The following is a 7,609-nucleotide window of genomic DNA, read 5'->3' on the forward strand; positions in this document are numbered from 1 at the left end:
CACAGTAGCGTTGAGACCCTCCATGATTATCTTGAACCATTGCACGTCGAACAAGTCGACAAAAAATCCTCTGTAATCGATCCTCAAAATCTCTTGCAGCGTGCCGAAGTAAGTGAGTTCCGCCACCACAGGATCTGCATCAGAGGAACGTCGTCGACTAAACTGTTCAAATTTTGCCATGATTCCACAATCTTGAGTAAAACGCTTTTTGTCGATTCGTTCCACCCTAAAATGTCGACCTTTACACCATGCTGCTGTGTATGACTTATACTACAACGAACAAAGATTATGAGTGGCGGTTCAAACGTTTATAAATAAAGTCACTTGCTAGTCGTACATTGCAAACTTACCTTGGTCGCGCAACCCCGAGAGTACTCCCACTCTTTTTCAGTCACTTCGTCACCGCATTGTTGTGCGCTTTTCAATTGGTTGTGCAACCATCTTAAGCTCATGAAGGTTGGTAGGCTCTCCAGAACCGCTGGATAGTGCATCGGTGGCCGTCTTCCCCGTCTCCACTCGATTCGTGCCCTTTGTCGCTCTTGCTTTGCATCCTCATATTGTGAAATCCACTTTTGCATCACTGGACTGTGAAGCATGCAAAATCGGTTGATTTTAGCCTCTAGATCTTCCGTCGTCTTCTTCTCAACACCGAGATTGCACATGACAATCCCGGATATGCGCTCATCATCTATGGTTCGCCATAGCGTGTCCCGGGATTTATCAAATCCGTCTAGCCACTCTCCAATGTACACTAGGGACTCTGATACCAACCAACCTTTTGCCATGCTACCCTCCGGACGTGCCTTTTGACGCACATATCCCTTAAGCGTTTTCATGAAACGCTCTAAGAAGAACATCCATCTGGAATGAACTGTTCCAGCTATTTCCACCTCATCAACTATGTGAACAAGAAGATGCACCTGAATGGTTAGCATTGTAGTAGGAAAATGTTTCTCAAAGATGCATACAAGCTCCGCAGCATTTAGTTTGGCGAATGGTATGGAGTCTACGTTGATCTCCTTTTGTGAGATCCATTGCACCAGCTTTGCAAGTTTGTAGATTGTGTTACGGATGTCGAGAGACAAACATCCCTCAATGGCAACCGGTAAAATAAACTGTAAAGTATGTGCAGCAATGATATTAAAGTCCACATTTTATGCAATGATATTAAAGTCCACTATGAACGTACCTGACACATTTTATGCCAATCGTGTGACTTCAAACCGGTAAGCTTTCCTTCTTTAGTAAAACACGTTCGGAGCGAGTGCATTACGCCAGTGGGGGTCCGCAAAGATCGAATGGTCTCTTTTACTTTGCGTTCTTGGGCTCCTGTGAAAATCCATGGTGCTTTAGGGAGTTTTATCGATCCATCAGACGCTGTTTGCGGCCAATATTGCTCCATACGATCCACATTTCTAAGGTCAACTCTGGCTCCCAAAGTATCTTTCTTGCCGGTCAGATGGTCCCATAGTAGATTACCCACATTCTTGAATATGTGCATTGGATCGAGCAAGTGATTGATCATAAGTTGGGGCCAGTATGGTAACTCGTACCATAGAGATAGTCTCTTCATCCCTGGAGGCAATCCGTCATCGCACATCTCCTTCTGCTCTAACCATGCTTGTGCAGACATCCTTGGTGGCTCTCTTCCCAAAAAGCCGTCGCGTAACACATGATTCTCTGGAAGATACGCTTGATGACCTTCGTAGATTTGCTTCTTCAGTGAGGGTGCCCTACGTGCATTCAATCTAGGTCCACATGTGACACATGCTCTGTATCCGCATGTTTGAAGCCCTGCATGTATATACATGATAATAGATCAACTATGGAAAAAAACAAGATTTACAGTGTCTGAGTGAAGAGTGTCAATAGATCACCTGAGCATTCTGTTAGCCCGGGATAGTCATGCATGGTCCACATTAGAATGCCTCTGATCAAAGCATTCCGTCGTCCTGTGTGTCGGCTCATATCCACCACCTCTATGCCAATCCACAATTGTTGTAGCTCTTCCAATAGTGGACGAAGATACACATCCATATTCCCCACTTTATATCGCCCTGGCACAATCAAGCTTAGCCATAGGTGCCCCTTCTTCGTAGTCAACCACGGGGGAATGTTGTAGTTGACGATGGCAACGGGCCATACACTGTAAGATGTTGATCTTTGACCAAATGGATTTACGCCATCCATAGCCAGGCCTAAGCGCAAATTTCGGGCTTCCCTGGCAAAATCCGACCATGTTCCATCTATATGTTTCCACGCTACGCAATCTGCAGGAATTCGTAGCACACCATCCGAAGATTTATTCTCCTCATGCCATGATGCTAGGGCGGCCATGTACTTACATTCGAAGAAATGCTTGATGCGAGGAAGCAGAGGGAAATGTCGCAAAACCTTTTGTGGAATTTTTTTCTAGTGGAGATCTACTCGATATCTTTCGGAATCACATTTCGGACACTTCTCCATGTCTATGTATTCCCCTCTGAAAAGAATGCAGTCATTAGGACAAGCGTGGATAGAATCATAATCCATCCCCAAGTTTCTCAAAATCTTTCTTGCTTCATCTCGGGAATCTGGCATCACATTGTCAGCTGGTAGTATGTGCTCTTTAAGCAATCTACACAACATAAAAATATGATACAGTCGTGTAAAAATCTATCATATCATTATACATTTAGAGTTTTATTAAAGTAAACTAATTGTAATAGATCACCTGAAAAGCGTTGTGACGCTAGTGTCACTCCATCCAAACTTTGCCTGCATGTTGAGAAGAACCAGGAGTGCTTTCAATCTAGACATACGTGCTCCATTATACAATGGCGTATCGGCTTCACTTTTCATATCATCATAGATAAGCCTTTCTGAATCCATGATCGTCTCGATCATTTCATCAATCTCGGGCTCAAACATTGCCTTGTTGGGAATGTGCTCTGCATGATCATCCCCCGAGCTGTCAGAGGCTACATCTTGTGGCCTCACATATGCTGCTTGACCAAAGCGCCTGCGAACACGTCTATTGGGTTGCAAGATTGCTGCTTGTTGGCCAGCGTCAGAGTCCGACGAGTTATACTTGGCAACAACTCGATCTATAATAGATGGATCGAACTCGCCAAATTCACGAACGTGCTGCAAAGAAACACGTCTTGTCCGTCGCACAGCATGCTTGCATTGATTACAAGGACATAAGACCCTCGTTGAGAGATAGGTGTTTCGGTTGGACGGTCCCACATCCTCGTCGCTACTCATAATGAGGATAAAAAACTTATAACCTGAACAACAAATTTAAAGGCCAATATGGCATTCTTCGTCTTATCTCTCTCTCTCTCTCTCTCTCTCTCTCTCTCTCTCTCTCTCTCTCTCTCTCTCTACCTCACATTCTCTAGTCATGTCCAATCCCCGCACACCTCGGTCTAGAGGTGCACGGAGATCAGAACCACTGGGTTATAATCTCGTCTTTATTGGTCAATACCTATATTTGTGGGTACAAGAAATCTACACACCCACGTCTACATGATACTGCATGTAGTGGACAAAACCCCTTTGCCTCTTCTGTAGCTGTAGCACTTCACAGCATCTTAACATCTTTTCACAGTAGATCTTTTCACTGTTCGTCTAACTCTAAACCCTAAACCGTAAGTAATTCTTGGGTGGACTCGATCTAACGTAAATAAGCGTAAATCTAAATAAACGTAAATCTAACTAAAAATAAACCTAAATCTAATTTAACGTAAGTCTACATCTAACCTAATCTTTAACGTCTTTTGGGATAGTTTCCTACGACGTTAAAACTCTCTTCTTCTTGTGTGTGTGTGTGTGTGTGTGTGTGTGTGGGTAAACCTAAATAAACCTAAGTCTAATCTAATATAACATAAATCTAAATCTAACGTAAATTATGTTATATTAAAAACAAAGAACTAAACTAACAGGGATTATAAGAACCTTAAAACTGATTTAACACATAATTTTTCACATAACTCGGCAAGAGTTGGCATTCTCATCACTAAAGATGTGACAGTTAACTTCTGACGGTGACGCTGCCTCATCTCCATCCACATTTGACGACATCAATTGGCCCTTTAGACCGTTCTTGCTCTTGTTACTAACTTTGAAGTTGCTGTTGAATGACTAGAGGTTGTCTAGATGGTCATTGTGTCGGGGATGTAGTGACTCTTGCCACCCTGAAGATCCACCTTCTTCCCTATCTTCTGAAGACATTTCACCAGTACTTTTGGATCGACGGAGCCCACTATGAGTGAAGGCAGCAATACCCTATATTCCATTGAGGGCTTTCTTCACCCGCTTCATGCAGGCATCGCAGTCTATGGAGACCTAAATCTAATCTAATATAATGTAAATCTAAATCTAGCGTAAATAAACGTAAATCTAGTTAAAAATAAAGCTAAATCTAATTTAATGTAAGTCTACATATAACCTAATCTTTAACGTTTTTTAAGATAGTTTTCTACGACGTTATAACTCTCTTCTTCTTGTGTGTGTGCGCGTGTGTGGATGTGTGTGCCAATAAAAAGAGATAAATGGTATAACCTTTCTATCACCCATGCCAAGTATGATAGATTGATTATGCCATTTCCCTCTTGAATAATAGGTCTTGAGTTCAACTCCTCGTCGGCTAGATCTTTAGTTCTTTTAATTTTAATTAGTTTCCTACGACGTTAAATTAGTTTCTCTCTCTTTCTCTCTCAATGTGTGTGCGTTTTTTTGGATCGTATGCATGTTTTCTCTCTCTTTTCCTCTCTCAATGTGTGCGTTTTTTGTTTATACATGTTCTCTCTCTCTTTTCCTCTCTCAATGCGTACGGTTTTTGTTTATGCATGCTCTCTCTCTCTTTTTCTCTCTCAATGTGTGTGTGCATTCTTTGTTTATGTATGTGTGTGTGCGTTTTTGTTTTTTTTTGTATTCTCTCTCTCTCTCTCTCTCTCTCTCTCTCTCAAAAACACTATGTGTGTGTGTATGTGTGTGTGTAAGAGAGAGAGAGAGGGAGAGAGAAAGAGGGGAAGGGAACATGAGAATGAGGAGAGGGAAGGAGCATACCTGGCTCTCCTTCCTCTCCTCGTGTGTGTGTGTGTGTGTGTGTGTGTGGAGAAGAAAAAGAGAGAGAGAGAGAGAGGGAGAGACAAAGAGGGGAAGGGAACATTAGAATGAGGAGAGGGAAGGAGCATACCTGGCTCTCCTTCCTCTCCTCGTGTGTGTGTGTGTGTGTGTGTGTGTGGAGAAGAAAAAGAGAGAGAGAGAGAGAGAGAGAGAGAGTGAGGGAGAGCGTTACCTGCTCCTTGCTTGAGGGCGCCGAAAAACTCAGATCTGAGATCTGAGTTTTTGGGCGCGCTCGGTTATTTTTTTTAGCCCAGCCGGCGTCGCTATGAGCGTCGCAAATTTCTTTGTAAATTTGCGACGGTCATAGCGACGCCGGGAATTATTTTTTTTAGCGTCGCTGTGTGAGCGTCGCTAATATGAATAGCCTCTTGTAGTGTAAGAGAGACAACTTTGACTGCTTTGCCTTGCTACCACTCACTCCCTCCAACTCTATGAAGTCCATGGAGCTTATAGGATTTTGGGATGTACTAGCACTCACTCCAGAATTCGTCCCCATTTCCTGTTCAAGCTCATTCAAAATGTCTTCATTTCCCTTTGTTGCAGGCCCATCGCTGTCCAAACCCCCCACCAAGCCAGTACATCTAGGGGTCTTGCACCACATCACATCCAGGATGTCAAAGAACAACCATGTGCTTGGACTTGCACCAGTTGAAGATGATTTCAACTTCTCCTTTTTGTACATCTCCTTGAGGGTATCATTTTGATTTTTTGCATTCTCGGTGTTGTAAGTGGCATCCATCTCAACATTCAGATTCAAAACTACAGCCTCCTAGTCCTTGAAGCGGAAGTTGCCCTTGTTGATGTGATTCCATTGTTCGTCGTAAATCCTTATTAGAGCATGGGTGGTGTCATCATCCCATGTGACTGGCATTTGCCTAGGCCGCTTGCTTGCCTTTTGAGACACATTGCCACTTGGTTGCTCTTGGCTAGTGCTGCTAATTGGCTGCTCAATATGAGTAGCACTTGGTTGCTCTATCCCAGTTATCATGTCCACATCCTGTGATTCGATCATGACCTTAACAACCTTAGTAGGCTTTGGAGGAGGAGGAGCTGTTGTCCCTCATGAGGTTGACCTCATGAGACAAAGGGACAAACTCCTCACAGTCATCGTTCAATGGAGAGCATGTGCTACCCGAAATGGGCCATGGCAGCGGTGTAGGCAATATCCCATATATAGGAACAAGTCTGGCAATTGTTCCTCCACTAGGAGGACCCTAATGCCAATCTAGGAATGAGTATTTCGACAACAAATTATGAAAAGTGATACGCAAGCAAGCTCACTTGGACAAATGCGTTGAGTGAATACATAAAATGAAAAGTAGACGTTTCGACAAAACATTAGTGGAATGTAATGAAATTACGCTATCATCTACCTGAGGCAACTCTTGTTGAGGCACTCACACACCACGCGAAGCGTTTGGGATGGCGTTTTCTCAAGGAGGGGGACGTTGTCTTGCGTGAGCGTTCGTTACAGGCAACATCTGTTGCATGTCCACGATTGCATTTCCCATTTACAACCTAATTAGTAGTGCACTACACAGTAGCTCTTTGTAGCATTATGGTAATTCAATAAACAGAAGAAAGGATTGCAGCAGTGAACATCAACTTGAATAATATTAAGAGAGAATAATTAATGTTGAAAATACCTTGCGAAACCTCATATAACTAGAGCACAACTGGGTAAAGGTAGCGCTGCTGAGTCAATCAAGAAACTGCTACGCTCACTAATTTTGAAGTCCGCCTTGCTGAGGGCCGCTTGTGGAGAAACTGCAATCTGGAGCAGCAAATGATGTGGAGTTATAAGCATGGAAAGCAAAACACATGTATGTTATGTATTGCAGCAGTATAAGTAGACTCGCACAAGCTTGAGATGGTGCAGTTACCTTGACGTTTTCGCAGTAGCAGTTTCAGCTTGTGAAGGAGAAGGTGCAGCCACTATAGCGCTATTGAGGCGAGTGCAGCAGAATTCAGACCCACGTTGCCGAGGTAGGGAGTGGAGAGGAGGCACAACCTTTGGCGCAGTATGCCTCCATTGCACTCCAGATAAAGCTGCCCGTATGATTTTGCAGTGCATTGCAGCTCGAGGAGGCTGTTTATGTACATGCGATATGGCGAGCAGGCTACGTCACATAATTGGAGCTTGCACATGCAAATGGAGGTAAAAATAGAATGGCACCGCTTGTGCACCGTTGCAAATGGCTAGGGGAGAGGCATTGCTTTCCGATACCTGCGGTTGAACCACGTTCCAGGCGCTGCGATACGCTAAAGTCCAATTTGGAGGTGGGGTAGCTAGGAATCTTCACCGGCTGCCCGGTAGTTGATTTTGACTGCATGTGTGGAGCCTAAGAGAAGCTTCAAACTCCGCCAGTCGATAAGCACTTTGTCCTTTGCATCGCTTGCAAGGAATTGCTTCATGATGGAAACTCGTAAAGTTTTCCATGTCTTTGGGGCTTTGCCGTTGCCACGAAGGCTAGCCCACCATTGACGAGCCAATTTC

General features: G+C 43.8%; 1 pseudogene; it reads right to left on the bottom strand.

The window, feature by feature from the left end:
* Nucleotides 1-7,186, bottom strand: part of LOC147420478 (uncharacterized) — a 41,389-nt pseudogene extending 34,203 nt beyond the window's left edge.
* Between the last annotated feature and the right edge of the window lie 423 nt (nucleotides 7,187-7,609).

This window comes from Adiantum capillus-veneris, chromosome 28, assembly GCF_014529385.1.
Source record: "Adiantum capillus-veneris isolate H3 chromosome 28, ASM1452938v2, whole genome shotgun sequence".
In the NCBI taxonomy this organism is placed as follows: Eukaryota; Viridiplantae; Streptophyta; class Polypodiopsida; order Polypodiales; family Pteridaceae; genus Adiantum; species Adiantum capillus-veneris.